This window comes from Mesoplodon bidens (genome assembly GCF_964165515.1).
Source record: "Mesoplodon bidens genome assembly, chromosome: 2".
In the NCBI taxonomy this organism is placed as follows: Eukaryota; Metazoa; Chordata; class Mammalia; order Artiodactyla; family Ziphiidae; genus Mesoplodon; species Mesoplodon bidens.
Genome location: NC_138177.1, coordinates 3,009,726 through 3,019,967, shown reverse-complemented (window position 1 = coordinate 3,019,967; position 10,242 = coordinate 3,009,726). Strand labels below are relative to the sequence as shown.

The 10,242-nt window shown below is 38.5% G+C and overlaps 1 pseudogene across 1 annotated transcript; it reads left to right on the top strand.

Moving 5' to 3' along the window:
• Nucleotides 1–1,851: 1,851 nt before the first annotated feature.
• Nucleotides 1,852–2,131, top strand: LOC308611954 (HIG1 domain family member 1A, mitochondrial-like; annotated as a pseudogene). Its single transcript has one exon. The product of its transcript is annotated as an HIG1 domain family member 1A, mitochondrial-like (transcript).
• Nucleotides 2,132–10,242: the final 8,111 nt, after the last annotated feature.

The following is a 10,242-nucleotide window of genomic DNA, read 5'->3' as shown; positions in this document are numbered from 1 at the left end:
AGCATTCAAATATAATCAACATTGCCTCTAAGGCTATTTCTTATCTCACACACACACACACACACACACACACACACACACACACACACACACACGTATTGGCTTGGCCAAAAAGTTCGTTTGGGTTTTTCCATAAGAGGTTACAGAAAAACCCGAATGAACTTTTTGGCCAGCCCAATATAATGTCTGATTTCTAGCTCTATGTTTATTAGAGGTGTTAACCAAAGACTCTCTGGATTTTCAATTTAAACTTAGGAGATGTTGTGAGATGCAAAACAATCATTAAAAAAGACAGAAAACAAAACAACAAAAAAAGCATTAGTGAGAAAACAAATGGTCAAAGCATGTTTTAATATTCTCCTGTACTGAGGTTAAATGAAATCCCTGATAAGACAAAAACTTATCCAAGTGGCATCGTGGCAGTTTCAAGCCTCCTAAAGAGACAGTGGGTGTAGTGGCTCAGTGCAAAAACCACGGGATCACAGTTCCTCTCATTTACAATCTCTTCAGCCTTGTGCAAAGCACAGAAGCTCACCGTGGGTCAGTTCTTGGTCTTTAGAATGGGAATGACTGTGGCTCTTACCTCACAGGGCTATTGAACAAATAAGTTAATTGATATAAAGTGTATGTACCAGTGTCTGGACATAGTAATTAGTACTCGAATGTTTGCTATAATTAGTGAGATAGAAGATAGGACAGGAATACTCAAGTGAGATCATTTCTGTAAAAGCACCACGTACATTTTGGTCTGCTCTCTGCCAGCCTCCCAGTGGATGTTTCAATGTTTTATTTTTGTTCTGCACAGTAGCTGTACATCCTGATAATGACTGCCCAAGTCAGCGAATTGATGGCAAATTCTACAGCTCTGTATCACCAACATAAAAATCCCAGGGGAAACAGGAAATGTCCAAGCTTCTGTATGGCCTGAAGCTCATCTTTGGTTCTCAAGGCTCGTACCTCTTGGACATCTGATCTTAATTCAGTTGGGTAGGAAATGGTGGTGTGTCAGTTAGTGTGACCTACTCACTAACCCGCGTCTCTGATCCATGGGCACGTCTCCCACCTCCTTTCCGAGTCACAGTGTTAAATCCCCCCTCACACACACAGACTGTTCCATTCTCCCTTTGCAAACAGTGTCTTGCCTATATATGTGAAGTTAATGGTGGCTAGTGTGGCACAGGTGCTCAAGAAGGTAGGAAGAGAACAAAACTTCAGGGACAGGGCTGACAGTATGCGTTGCTTACCCTGTCCATTCTCTCCTGCTTCCTTGTCAACAGAACCCTCATTTCTCCCCACTGGAAAAGTGACCTCATTGTGAGTTCAGCTCAAGGCTAAGTCCTGAATATTCTCATGGCCACACCACCAGGGACAGGTTTAGGGACGGGCTTGTGACCAGGATCTCGCCCATGACATGGAGACGAATCTGCTGGCATGTTACTGGGAGGATTTCTTTCCTGATGGAAAGCTAGAAAACAGGACACCCTCATCTCATGCACTGGACCTTGTTTTCTTGTCCAGTGTGATTCCTGGGATGGCTGCGGCCCCCTGGCAACAATGAAGCTACCAGAGGAGAGGGTATCATGTTAGCAACGGCAGAGACAGAGAGAACCAGGGCCCTGGTGACATCACCGAGCCATGAGTGACCCAGCCCCGGAGTGGCCCCATCGCTGACTCTCTTATGATGGGAGAGAGATGATATTTTCCTTATTCTTGAAGCAGTTCAGGCTGGGCTTTCTATTACTTGCAGCTTCACTAAACCAAGGGGAAAGCAATGCGTTTTTAAAATAATCTAGAGAGAAGCCGATTGGAGACTGTGACATCTTGTCATTGTCTGAAGTTTCTTCAATCACTATGTCAAGTGACACAGATGTTTCTCTTTCTTCATTTGATGAAGATTAGGGATCTAAACTTATCTAAAAAGCTAGAGAGGCACCATTTGTCCCCATTGGAATGGCAGGTTTTGCCGCAATCATTGCATATGAATTATATAAATTGAAGAGCAGGGGCAACACTAAAATGTCTGTTCACCTGATCCACATGCGCGTGGCAGCCCAAGGCTTTGTTGTGGGAGCAATGGCTCTGTATGGGCTATTCCATGTATTGAGAATTCTGGGAAAAACCTAAACCTTAGAAGAGGAGAGGCTGTCTTGGTCTTGGTGGTGGTGCTTGCTTTAGTTAGACATCTCATATTGAGGTTATATGTTTATGTTGAAAGTAAATTCTGTGGATCAGACAATAACATGGTAATTTGAATATTGGCTCCCTTTCTTGCAGGCTTGATTTGCCTGGTGACTAGTTCACTAGCTAGGTCATTCAGGGGAGTCAGATTAGCACAAAAACATGTCACTTTTAAATGCACTTGATAGTGGTACAATGTCCACCTTCTTAAACTCTTCAGATAAAATTAGTTGTAAAGAGGACAACATGCTCCCAGTTGCTGCAGAATGTCATATGTTTTTGATGTAATGTAGGAATCCTATTTACCCCAGTTCATTTAACTCCTTCTGACGCATGTGGACTGAGTGCTGTTTTTAAGGGCTGGTTGGTCCCTGAAGAATGCTTCCAGAACAGTGCACGGACTACAAGATTATAAATCTCCCGGCAACTATGTGTGTGTTTTTAAACCAAACCTAAAGAGCTGGTAACAGCTGCTTTGAAGTAGCATCTATTTCAGAATCATAGTTTTAAACATGAGAATAACTTAACTGTAGATCCCCGCTTAGCTCTTTTGTAATTGCAGAATTATATTTTGCTGCTGTTATATTAGAATAATTTTTCAATGGCATTTTGAAATAGAAATGTGTATTTTAAGTGCTAATGCAAAGGTAAATGAAAACTACTTTTTAAAAATAAAAAAATAAAATGAAATAAAATAACCTAGAGATAGACCTGGAGAAAGAGAGTGAGAAGGAGAGGGATTGGGGGAGAGATATGAGTTGCTTAATGATGGATCCAGGATATATTTTCATCTATTGTTTTAATTGTAAGAATGGCCCATCCTTTTACTTACATAAAAGATGATTTTTAACATCCCTTCAATAAATTTTGTATGAAAAATATTTGGTGGTAGAGGGATAAATTGGGAGATTGAGATTGAGATATACACACTACTATATATATATAAATAAAACAGATAACCAACAAGGACCTACTGCATAGTACAGAGAACTCTACTCAATACTCTGTAATGACCTGTATGGGAAAAGAATCTAAAAAAGAGTGGATATATGTATATGTATAACTGGTTCACTTTGTTGTACACCTGAAACTAACACAGCATTGTAAACCAACCATACTCCAATAAAAATTATTTTTAAAAAATACTTGGGGCCGTACAGACTACAGAAGTGTGGCCTTTATCCATGGTGCAGGCCAAAATCACTTCAAAATGTTCGTCAAATACCTCAAGTTTATAAGACAGTCAAATTGGAAGTAAAACCTGGCATCCATCCCACATTACGAAGTATGGAACTTAGTCATTATTATGAAAAGAAAATCAAGGTTAATTGTTCAAATTATTCGCTCTCATTGACACCCCAAATCTCAGTGATTAGCGTCAGACAACCCAAACCAACCATGGTAACCCATTACTGAGACTAAATTTGGGAGAATGTAAAAGTGTCTTCATTTCTGATGAACTAAATAAAGGGGAAAACATTCCTCAAATTTTCCTCCAGTTCGGTAGCCTCTTTGCAAGAATCTAAACTCCAATCATATCAGAAGTGGGAGCACTGCAAGCTCTGATAAGCCCCTAAAAATTGTATGTCCAACTCAGAATTCAGAACTAAGAGATGCAGAATCAGGGCCAGGAAGAATGTGTAGTTATTTCTGGTTCTGCTGCAATTAGCCTATCAAAATGGACTGAAATACAGCTAGAAAGCCTGGTGCCTTCAGTCTAAAAGCCCTGGTCTTTTTTTTTTTTTTTTTTTGGTCTTTTTTTTTTTAAGTGATTTTTTCATTTCTGGCATCTTAGCTGTGGCTTTCTTGAAGCTCACATGTTTGGGATTATAAAAAATATATTCTCAAGTGTTTTAGCCTTTAGCTTCTCAAGTGTTGAAGGTTTCCAGGTTCATATCCCTGTTCAAAAATAAAATCGGTTTTGGTCTTGCTATTAATATCTCCCTGTCTGTTGAACCAACGTTGTGCTACCCTTCCACCACTGAGTACAGAAAAATACCGCCTCCTGTCCTGGGTCTACTCGTTGTCCTCAATTTTCTTGTCTTTTCATTGATGACTCATAACCCAGGCAGGCCAAGCCGCACGGCTATGGATGAAGAGGGACATGACCACAGTGTGCCTTTCACTTCGTCCACTGAGACCAGGCTCTTTCTGCCATCTCTCAGGGGACATGCTGACCTTCTTCATTTGGCTTCCTACTGCAAGCCTCTGTCTCTTCACGGATCACTGGGGAGCGCCATAAGAATGTCAACGACCATATGCCAAACTATTAACGGAAAAGAATGCTGAGAGCCAGGCTGGCTGTGTAATTTACCATGGTGACTGATGGGACACACTTGACCTTACTGGAGAAGCACTGAAGCCAAGTCTGGTCCGAGCTCCGTAAAGGATTGGGGAAAGCAGAGCGATGAATGCCCAGGCTCTGGGACCAGACAGACCTGCGAATCGCACCTCCATTCCTTAGCTGGTTGACCCTGGGCAAATAATTTAACTTCACAGATCTCCAGTTTCCTCATTCTTTTTTCTTTCATTGAAGTATTTACAATGTGGGGTTAGCATCAAGTGTACAGCACAGTGATTCAGATATATATATGTTCTTTTTCACATTCTTTTTCCTCATAGGTTATTACAAGATACTGAGTATAGTTCCCTGTGCTATACAGTAGGTCCTTGTTGGTTATCTGTTTTATATATAGTAGTGTGTGTATGTCAATCCCAAACTCCCAATTTATCCCTCCCTCCCCTTTCCCCTTTGGTAACCATAAGTTTGTTTTCTATATCTGTGAGTCTATTTCTGTTTTGTAAATAAGTTCATTTGTATCTTTTATTTTAGATTCCACATTTAAGTGATACCATATGATATTTGTCTTTCTCTTTCTGACTCACTTCACTCAGTATGACAATTCTAGTTGCATCCATGTTCCTGCAAATGGCATTATTTCATTCTTTGTTATGGCTGAGTAATATTCCATTGTATATATGTACCACATTCGCTGTATCCATTCATCTGTTGATGGACATTTGGGCAGTTTTCTCATTCATTTTTATTTTATTTTTTGCTGTGCTACACAGCTTATGGATCTTAGCTCCCCGACCAGGGACTGAACCCAGGCCCTCGGCAGTGAAAGCACAGAGTCCTAACCACTGGACCACTAGGGAATTCCCAGTTTCCTCATTCTGAAAATAGTTCTGGGAGATATTTCCCTCATGGAGGAATTAAAATCATTTACCTAATACAGGGTGCTTTTTAAAAAATTATTTTTATTTACTTTGGCTGTGCCAGGTCTTAATTGCAGCGTGCAGGATCTTTAGTTGCGGCATGAGGACTTCTTAGTGCAGCGTGCAGGCAGGATCTAGTTCCCTGACCAGGGATCGAACATGGGCCCCCTGCACTGGGAGTGCAGAGTCTTACCCACTGGACCACCAGGGAAGTCCCCAGGGTGCTTGAAATGAGTCAGTGAGACGTGTACTAGAACTTAGCCCCGTGCCTGGCACACAGCAGGGTCCCAAAAGTTAGCAGTTAATTGTGTACTGTAGCTAACCCTGCACCCTGCTAGCCAGAGTTTCCTCACTCTAATTCTTTCCCCAAGTGATCAGCCCCAGTTCACACTACCAAGACCCTCAACATATCTTCACACTATCTTCCCTTTTTTCACCTTCTCCATTTCCCTAACATTTAATCCCACTTCCCATGATCATTTTTTAAAATTAATTTATTTATTTATTATTTTTGGGGGGTTGCGTTGGGTCTTTGTTGCTATGTGGGGGCTTTCTGGCAGGAGTGTGTGAAAAGGCCTAGAGGAAAAGCCAGAGCAAGACAAGGAACCCTCGGGAGGTGACAGAAAGGATCAAAGGGAGAAATGATGAGGGGCCTGAATGTATCAGTCATCAGGCTACACCTGCCCCTCGAGTTCTCATCTAACCTTCCCACCATCTCAGGAGTCGTGGTTCATGCTGCACCCACACTGAGAAAACAGAGTTAAAAGGAACACAGAATTCACCAAGGGTCACCATGTTAATCAGTGATGTGCGCGGACCAGACCTCGAGTCCCTCTGGCTCAAAGCCCGTGAGCTGTCCAGTGTGGATGTCGGAAGCCAAGGCAATGACAGAACCAGAGGACGGGATGCCATTGAAGGATGTTATTGAAACAGAATGGACTGAGCTGGGCAACTGAATAGATACAGCAAGTAAATCAGAGGGAGATTTTTAGAATGATACCCAAATTTCCGATTTAGCAATTTGATGGTGTCATTCGTCCAAAAAAAAAAAAAATGACATTTGAAATGAAAGATACTGAGTTCCATTTGGGACATGATGAATCCGATCTGCACTTATGATTTGTTGATATGTATATATATTTACATCATTTAAGGACATCATGCATTACCAATTCTATGTTTAAAGGTCTTTGCATTTCCCTAGTGTAAATCTTCCCAGCCATCAATACTAATATTGTCAGCTGATATTTATTGAATAACTGCTGTGTGCCAGGCATATATATCATTTAATTCATAATAATTAGTTTTAGGATTAAATGATAGAGCATATGTGAGGCACTTCACAGAGTGCCTGGCATATAGTATGTGCTCAGTAAATGGAGAAATGATACACAAGGCTATAGAGGTAAAGAGAGGTCGAAAAAGTAGTCAAAAATCACATATCTAGTAACAACTGTTCTAAATATCATATATATTCTAATATTAATATTATATAATTAATATGAATAAAGTTTTAAGATCATAATAAAGGCCAAAAATGGCACAAATTTAAAAACAGCACATTTAAATTTGGGTGGTAATGGAAGTTAATGAAAGAGAGAATAGATAATTGAAATCTCACAACAATTTCAATTTTTTTATTTACCTGTAATATCAACTCTTTTATCTCTTAATTATTAGCATAAAATAGAAAAATTGGATGGTTTGTGGCTTTCTGGGACATGCAAAAGAACTTGAAAAATCTAAAATACATTAGTATCTAAATAAATTATGCTTGAGGATATAACTTGCTATTTTCATGGACATAAAAATAACAGGTAGAAAGTATGCCTACCTCTTTGAAACTCATTTTTGTTTTTCTCAGTTTCATATAGTATAAGATGACCTTTCTAAGTATCTTCAGTTTTTTTTTTCAATTAGTCCTTTCTTTTCTGGTTTTATCTTTCCTTTCCCAAAATGCAATGTGCATTTATGCCATTATTTTATTACAGTCAGTAGATTGATGATTGATGTTTTGACTAATCACAGATTGCTGTGTTGAGAAACTGTTTAAGGAATAGATATTTTTAAATTCTACTTTATCATTTTTGATTAAACATTTTTTTTTCACAAAGGATTGAGAGGGCAAAAAAAACAATAAAGCAATGTCTATTAGAATAACTGAAACGCAATCAAGATTGAGTTATATGTCCCCATATAAGATTTAACCATATAAACTATTCCATTCTAGAGGAACACTTATTACTTGAAAAAGTGTTTTATTCATGTGGTCTATGAGATAATGTCAGGTAATACATAACCTTCGGTTGCATGAATTAAGCATGCCTGAGATGTATTTTGTGGCTCCATATTTTTTAGAAAATAATTACTATGTAAGTCTTAGGGAAATCACTTTGGATGCTCTACAGATCCCTCTTTTAAAAACAGTTTAGATAATTTAGTTATTTGCCTAAATGTTTTAAAAGGCCTTAAATGGAAACAAAATGGCACTGAGTTTATTTCATTTACTCTAAATAAAGATATGAACCATAAGTCAAATCACAGATTGTGATAAACGTGGGGAACTCAACACAAGCCCACAGAGAATAAAGTCTTAAATATTTCAATTGCTGAAAGATTGACTAAGGCTCTGTTTAATTATTAGTGCTATAAAAAGTGAGTAATATTTACCTGGTCATAATAGTACTGTGTAAAAGTAACTTATCTTTCCTGCCAGGTGCCACCTTTCTCACAGTTATTAAAACGAATGAAAAGAAATCTTTACACAGTCATTATTTTTCCAGATCTGCCACCCCATCATCTTATATAATTTGGGGTTTGGGGGTTGTTAAAGAAGCTGATTATTTATTTATTTATTTATTTATTTATTTATTTATTTATTTATTCGGTGCCAATGCTAACCCAGGTCTTAAATGAAATGAGTGACCAATGGCATTGTTAGTGAAGGGTATCAGCAAAAATGCCCCAGTAAGCCATGGTTTGGCAAAAACTAACTGGTTCTTCTTATAAGTCCTCTGTAAACCCCCCCCCGCCCCAATATCTGCTGCAATCGGTTCATTTGAATGATGAGTCATGTCGGGTGCTGGTTCTTAATAAATCCAAGTATAAACATACCCACAGGGCCTTTCTGCTATATGCTTATGCACGATGCTGACCAGAAATCCGATTTTACAAGAATATCCATTCCTAACAGATATGTCATAATGTCTTGGAAGGGTGTATTCAGGAAGTTTACAGTGACTGTAATTCATTAACTGAACTTCAACATCCTCATGCAGTACGGGTTCAGATGACATTACAGAATGCCTTCTGGATTTTGGCAAAGATGCCTAGGAGTCATTAGTTATCTGTCAATCATTTACAAATCTTTTCTGAAATCAGTTAGCAAACAATGTTTTATCATTATAAACATGTATCCTTGTACATGTGAGTCACTGTAAGTGTGCTCTGTGGTGGTATCTGAGTTCGGTGGGATAATGAAGGTGATTAAATGCTCACATTCACCAAAAGGAAGTGGTTAGACTGCCTTGATTGGGAAAAATAATTACTAAAAATTGAGGTTGTAATTTCTTTTGTGCTTTTCCCCCAGTCCGGTTGGAACCTAAATTGTTCATTAACCATCTTTGGGGCTGAGTTCCGAGCACCTGTTATTCATATCACATGTGAATGTTATTCCAGCCTTTCTTTCACAAAAATATGTTCATTTCTCACAAAGTACTGAGTATCTATTTCTATTCAATTAGCCTCCTAGATAAGCTTCAAAAGACCAAAGTAACTCATTAATGCAACATTTCCTCCACATGCCAGTAAGTTCTACAGGAACGTGAATAAGAGTGACAAATAGCAAATAGCATGTGTTAAAGGTTCTGGTGGGAGTTATTAGGAACCCAGTAATGCTCTCATCCTTTAACATTTTTTGTATATTTTGTAAATAATTCTGTCTAATCAGAAGCATGTAACAAAGCATGAAATCCAATCTTTTTATTGTTCCATGTTTTATTAGCCGTACACAAAAAGGAAGAGAAAGCAAAGCACTACATAATGTTATTAAATGATAAATCATGGGAGGTCTTCTAGAGGGTGACAAGTAGTATGTGACTAAACTAAGGGTGTCCAAAACAAAATACAAAAGAAGAAACTTGCATACGTTTTCCAAAATTCCATTATGGAAGATGAGTCTCTCACCCAAGAACCCAAGTCACATGGTCCATACTGGTTTTTAATGACATTAAAATATGTATTGGGCACTTTCTATATATGATCTCACTTACTTCTCACAACACACACTATAGGACTCCATAACTTTTGTCATTTTTACTTGAAGACTTTAATGCTCAAAGAGGTCAAGCATTGCTTTGCCCCTGAGTAGGGAACAAAGTAAGTATGGCAATGGTGAACTTTCTGATCCCAAATCCCAGATGCTTAACTACTACCTTCATGGCGACCATGACCTTATAATGTGCTCTCCTGCTCAGATAGGCTGCATTCACCAACCACAACTGCATGGTTTTTCAGGTAAAGACAATTAGGTGTACAGCCAGCGTGTTGGGAGGATTGGATGGGCAAGACTATTTGATGGGTTGAATAATATGTAAAGCCTTAACAAATGTGTGTCCAACACTCAGGCATGTGTGAAAGAAGACCTACATCTTCCAAAGCAGTTACAGGTGTAAAATATGCCTGCAAAAATATATGCTCCTTCTGGGTTTCTATCTGAAAATTAGAGAAGGAATCATTGGTTTCAATAAAAATCATATTTTGAAATCCATGATATATTTAAAAGAAAAAAAGTAATCTAAGTAAATAATACGTAATGTATTCATGCAAAGTAGAGTGTACACAAGA